This window comes from Amphibalanus amphitrite, unplaced genomic scaffold, assembly GCF_019059575.1.
Source record: "Amphibalanus amphitrite isolate SeventyFive unplaced genomic scaffold, NRLGWU_Aamphi_draft 001251F_arrow, whole genome shotgun sequence".
Lineage (NCBI taxonomy): Eukaryota > Metazoa > Arthropoda > Thecostraca > Balanomorpha > Balanidae > Amphibalanus > Amphibalanus amphitrite.
Window position 1 is genome coordinate 54044 of NW_024882744.1, and position 6740 is coordinate 60783.

Here is a 6740-nt window from a genome sequence, read left to right on the forward strand (position 1 = left end):
TGTTTGCTTGTATACAGACGCCCGTCATATCACTTAGCTGGTAGTGAGGGTGACTATAGAAACCGGGCCCTGACCGCATTCTCAGCATCGTATCGATATTCATCAGAGTCAAAACACTCCTCCGTTACTTTAGCGCCGTCTTGCACGTACTGTTGGTCTAGTAAAATTATGCAGCCCTCCTTGACCATCCGAGTATATCCCTGGCCGTTGATTAGAGTCCTTCGTTCGGTTTCTTGTTTTTTGATTAACCGATTCCGCCGTATCGTAACTGCCGTGCCGTCCTTACAAGGGACCCCCAGCGTAGTCATGACAACTGTCACCTCCACTGCAGCACGGACGGGCCGACAGCGGGTCCACTCGGGTGCTGGTAACCGCTGGCTGTGTCCATGGCTCCAGTTATCGCCACGCCATATGTGGAAGGCTTTTGGTGTCAATACATACATACATACATACATACATACAGTTCCGTCAATTCCGGCGGCCGGCGGTCGCGTTGGTGGTTGTCAGGTCCCCGCACAGCCGCGTGGCCTTTCTGTGTATATGGTGTGTGTATGTGTGTGTGCTCCCGACTGCGACGGTCTGCCCACATTATTGACTGCCGTCCCAGCTGGTCGGGGGGGGGGGAGGAGGGGAGGGGCAGACCGCACTGTATGCACTGTGCACCTCACGGACACAGTGTCGGCCGCCGCCCCTCGCCGGCAGCCGCGCCGCCGGCGGAACGCAGCAAGGTCAGTGCCGGGACACGGGCAGAGAGGGGACATACTCCCGCCTGTCAGTCAGGGGCATGACTTCAAGTAGGAGAGACCGGGGCAAAGCGGCCACCCTTCGTTTTAGCCCAGCACAACTGACGTTAGCTCTAAGTTCATAGTTGCCAATTATGCTTCCCTTCGCGGTCGTGTGAATGAGCCAGATCGGAGTTTCCGACTCGTTGCCTTTTTTCCGTTACAGACGAGAAGGCATATTTTGCCACGTTATTTTTTTCATCCCAATATTCTTGCGCTTTTAGATGCTATTTATGCCGTAATCGTTTGGAAGTTTATTTAAGTGTTCTCATGGTTACAATGAGTGGTTATCGCACATTTCCTCTACCAACTTAAATGCGTTTTAACCCATCAATAACAGATATTTTATTAGACTGGAATTTATTAGACTGGATTTTATTTATTGGGAGATATTTTGTCTCGCGTGGTAGAAGTGGGGGAAAGCGGACTGGGCAGAGTGAACAGCTCTTAATTCCTTAAAAACCAAACGTTTTTGATGTTAAAATGTATCGGTATGCGCTCATCTCGCCCACTTTTCGGTTACATACGCTGCCCAAATAATGCAATTCAAATGTTTTTCCATGAACGTCCTTGCGTTGTTTACCGTTTACCTACTGGTGAACAATGGCAAAATAAACATTCGTCCGGTTTTAATTTTTTACGATCAAAAACGTCATTACTACATGAGGAAACTATCCTGTATCTCATATTGGAGGCAAGCAAATCGCCGCTGGTCGCTTTGCCCCGGGGTCTGTGGCAAAGTGGCGAATAAGCATAGTTAAGTTTAAAGTTTTGCCAATATTTTCTTCATGTGAAGTTGAGAAATGAAACTTAAGAAATGAAACGAAGCCGAACTAAAATGCCCCATGGGGCTTTTTAGTTTTTGCCCAGCGACCTACTGCAGGGCGTTTTACCCCATCACGTAGTTGGCGGTTAGAGAAAAACGCCGTGCGCTCGAGCAAGATATAATCAAGCGTGAATCAGCCCGGCATTGGAAGCGTTAGACAATAGTTCAAAATACATAAAAGCCATTTACCTCACATGCACCATGAAAGAACGTTATGATGTATAATCAGACAACAAAATATAAAAATCACTCCAAAAACACATTTTTGTCTTCATCTCTATAAGGACGCATCACAATTTCTTTCCAGTCTGCTCATAGGGATAATGATCATATAGTGTACGTTTTATATACCAGAGAATGTTTCCTCAGAACCTTGCCAGTTGCCAGTTCCGAGAAACATCGGTGAGGCGCGTTACCTCGGCGGGGCGACTTGTCCCGGTCTACCTTGATCCATTATCGGTTATCCTTAGAGAGTGCGACTGAACTTCAGAAAGTCTTGACTAGAACGCTTAACGAATACACGTTGGTTATAAATTATTGAGTTTAAAAAAGTGTAACCGCATCAGACTGTCAGTGTCCGTGATAATTTAACCTATCCTAGGCTTTCTTTCATTGATTTCCCATCTCAGTCCATAATAAACAATTAAAGCTCACACTTAGGTAATGATTGATAAATTCGTTTAAAAAATATTACGACGGCGAGGAAATATTTTTCGAGCCGCTGTCTCAAGTCAGTAAATGTTAGCCGGGTAGGAGCACATCGTCGCCCGATACCTCTTCACTTGTTGCTTGTCAAGTAGATGGTACTGACGTCCGCGCACAATAGGCACACGCCGGCCATCCGGGTCGAAGCGCACGGCTTTGACAGGGCAATTCAGCTGCGTCAGTGCACAGTGGGGCGACCATCATGCACCCACAGTGTAAACGGTCAACGGTTTGGCCAACTGCATGGATCAATGGTAACCATGACAGTCGCCAGGGCCATTAACGGTGACACAAGGTTCGCGAGCCACGAAAAACTTAATCTCGTTCTTGTAGGCATAGAATAACAATTTTTGCGTTACGATGGCAAGAGGAAAATTGGGTTTTGATAGCTAGACTATAAGGCTGTAAAGACGTCTTAATTAGAGATAAGTTTGCTAAATTAGCGGAACCTTTCATAAAAAATCATCAGCTGTATTCATTCATTCATTCATTCATTCATTCATTCATTCATTCATTCGTTCGGTCGTCAGTCAGTCATCAGTCATTCATGTAGGCATGCATCCATGCATCCATGATAACACACGCATTAATTCGTTCTCTATAAGCATAAATTCATTTATTCACCCATCCATCCATTCATTCATTCATTCATTCATTCCCATCCATCCATCCATCCATTTATCTATTCATGCATTAAATAATTAATTAATTCATTGATTCATTGACTCATTTATTCATTGAGCGATTTATTAATATTTAAAAAAATTCACTCGTTTTTTATCCATTCATTCACGCATTCATTTATTGTTTGTTCGTTCGAGTATATAGGTATTCAATCACCGACATCCAACTTCTGAAAACTGAATCTACTATAAGTACCTAGCTAGGTGTTTTGGAATCGTTGCTTTCGAAGCAGGAATGAATCACAAAAACTGGTCTGTTGTCGCGCTCATACATCTGCGATATGCATGTAATCATTTATTTTGTTGGCTGATGCTTGCATAATTACACGTGGAACTAATTCACACGGAATAGAGTACTTCAAAAGTATTGTTGAAATTGTATGTGTAAATGAGGGCACATCTACCCAGGGGCGTCGCCACGGATTTTTGAGTGGGGGGGGGGGCGGGTTTCCGGTCTTCGTCTTGATGGGTAGGGGCATAGACCCCTTTAAACAAGGGGTCTATGTTTAAAGGGGTCTATGGTACGGGTGTTTTTAGCCACACTCCCGGTTTTTTCGTGTGCCCGGAGAAAAACCTCGGCGCGCAGCGCCGCGAAAGCAGCGGTATATCTTATTGTACCGGGTGATCATTTGGGAATGAGATAAAGTAAGTGGCACGTGCAGATGTGTATTCAATAGCACCCCAGACAAAAGACACGTCATTAGACTCGTCATCGTGGGACATTTTGTACTGCACACTTTTATACACCTGCAAGCCACTGTTCATCTACAGCAGGTGCTCAAAGTGGCCACTCCCTTCTGAGCGGCACAGCTCAGCCCGACGGCGTGTGTGACGCGCCATCTTTCGCAGCTGCTCTTCGTCCATGTTGCGGGCGACGTCCTCAACCAGTTCCTTCAGCTGTTCCAGCGTTTGGGGCTCGCTGCGCACGATCTGAGCCGTCACCAATGACCAGAAACAAAAGTCCAGACAAGACAGGTCGGGACTGTACGGCGGCCATCGGTGTTCACTGTTCCGGGAGATGACGCGGATGGCCAGGATGGACTCCTGTGAATTCTGGCTAACCCATGATGAGGAGTGGTTTGAGCGTGTACTCTGGAGTGACGAAAAGTGGTTTATTCTGCATCCGTCTCCAAACAAGAAGAACAACGTGTGCTGGTCGCCAGAGAATCCGAACAAGCTCGTGCCATGCAAGAAGGCCCAGGGGCAGAAGGTGATGGCGTGGGTGGGCGTGGTGGATGGGAAGTGCCTGCCAGTTCACTGGTTCACTGGCTCCGTCAACAGCGACGCCTACCTGGAGATGCTGCAGACGGTGGTGTGGCCTGCGGTGAGGGCTCGGGCGACGCGCCACCAGTACTGGTTCCAGCAGGACGGCGCGCCGCCGCACGTCACTGCTCCCGTGATGGACTTCCTCCACTCGAAGTTCGGCGGCCGCGTCATCTCCCGGAACAGTGAACACCGATGGCCGCCGTACAGTCCCGACCTGTCTTGTCTGGACTTTTGTTTCTGGTCATTGGTGACGGCTTAGATCGTGCGCAGCGAGCCCCAAACGCTGGAACAGCTGAAGGAACTGGTTGAGGACTTCGCCCGCAACATGGACGAAGAGCAGCTGCGAAAGATGGCGCGTCACACACGCCGTCGGGCTGAGCTGTGCCGCTCAGAAGGGGGTGGCCACTTTGAGCACCTGCTGTAGATGAACAGTGGCTTGCAGGTGTATAATAGTGTGCAGTACAAAATGTCCCACGATGACGAGTCTAATGACGTGTCTTTTGTCTGGTGTGCTATTGAATACACATCTGCACGTGCCACTTACTTTATCTCATTCCCAAATGATCACCCACATCAATTTTGCATCGTGCATAAAAATCAAGCAGAGGTCACCTGAGGTCAGGTCACAATGTCATGCCAAGTTCAGTTTTAATGCCTCTTAAAACTGCAATCTTGTCATTCCTAAAGATTATCTCCTGACTCCTATAAGTCTGAAATTTGGTGTAATGAATGGGATTATAAGTGCCAACAGTTCATGAATCTGGGATTTTACATCTGAGAAGCGAAGTCAGGTCAAATAGGTGTGTGACCTCACCAATCATGATAAGATATGGGAAAAGCACGATGCCCTCTGCTTTGAAAGAATATGCTAAAAACGCTAGATACTTTTGTAGCCATGGCACCTTGTTCATTTTAGAGATAAGGTGCAGCTAATGACCAGTGGTGACTGAAATGGTCAGTCATTAGGTCATCAAAGGTCTCTAACACATTTTCGACAACAACTTTTGATGGAGACGTTGTAGAGCGATGACAGCACCGGAGTGTGTTCAGCTCAGTAACACAGATCGATCCATATGCAGCAGGTTCTTTTCCGGTCAGGTCATGACCTTTACCTGATGTCAAGTTTTCTATTCAAGTTTTTAAGTTCAAATTGTAAGCCATGCGACGTGTTTCGACGAAACAAAAACGATGGTGATAACATGAATACCTATCATACACATTCACTGAATCATAGGTTGTTACAGAACAAATGTTTCGGCAAAATCCGTCTGTTTAGCTGTTTGGACTCTATGGTACACAAGCCATAGACCCGCACTGAAAGAAAAAAATACCACCCTAGTTAGTTTTTGGGTGGTGGTCATATTTTGAACAGCCTTTTACTTATGGTAAACCAGTTTACGATCCAAATACTAGGCCCAATATCAAAGGAATACTATGCAACTACCAATGCTCATCAAAATACCATGGTCTTAGTACGGTAATATTTTTTCATCATACTACCTTGAAACTAAAGCATAACTAATAAGAAACCAAAGCTCTACTAACGCTAGTATTATCCTGGTACCGCCTACTAAGAAAAATACCACCCTAGTTAGTTTTCGAGTGGTGGTCATATTTTGAACAGCCTCTTACCTATGGTAAACTAACTTACGACCCAAATACTAGGCCTAATATGAATGTAAAACCATGTGAATACCAATGCCAGTAAAAATTACCATGGTATTAACACGGTAACTATATGTCGTCATACCATGCCCAAAAACCCACGTGATACTAGCACGAAACTAGGACTTTACTATCGTTAGCTACTCCCTGGTAATGCTTACTAATGACTTATCATGGTAAAACCATCCTTTTGTCATCTGGATACCAGCTTTGCTTTGCTGGCCAACCATCGTAAAACAATAGTTTACTATGTGACATTTATTGTGATATTACCAGTCGGTTAACAGGATCTTACTAGTCATCAACCAGCATGCTTCATATGCTGTGCTTTAGCCTATCCATGCCAAATTTGTTTATCATTACGACAGCCACTTACTGATGCACAACAGCATGCATGACAGTATCTACCTAGCAGTCGACAAAGCAGCTCTTCACTTTTCCAAAGCATCTACCTAGTAACCTACATGAAATATTTCACACATAAAAAGCATTTGGCCACAAACAAAGTTACGTCTGCACATAACCAAACAACGCGCATGAACAACAATTATTACAGTTCACTTTATCATCACAATGCAATCGGTCTCTTTTCACACAATCGTTGAATGTCGCCCTTCCAGCGATTTATCACGCAACACCTTCTCCAAGGGCATTGGTAGCCATATACCGAAGGTTCGAACTTCGAAAGCCAGCTCTGGAAAAGAGCAGGCATTGATATAAGATAAACCAATGGAAAGATTGATTGTGTGTGCTGCAGTGACACTCTATCTCCTACCCCTCCCACCTTGACTCGCAGTGTCCCGTGACCTAGCT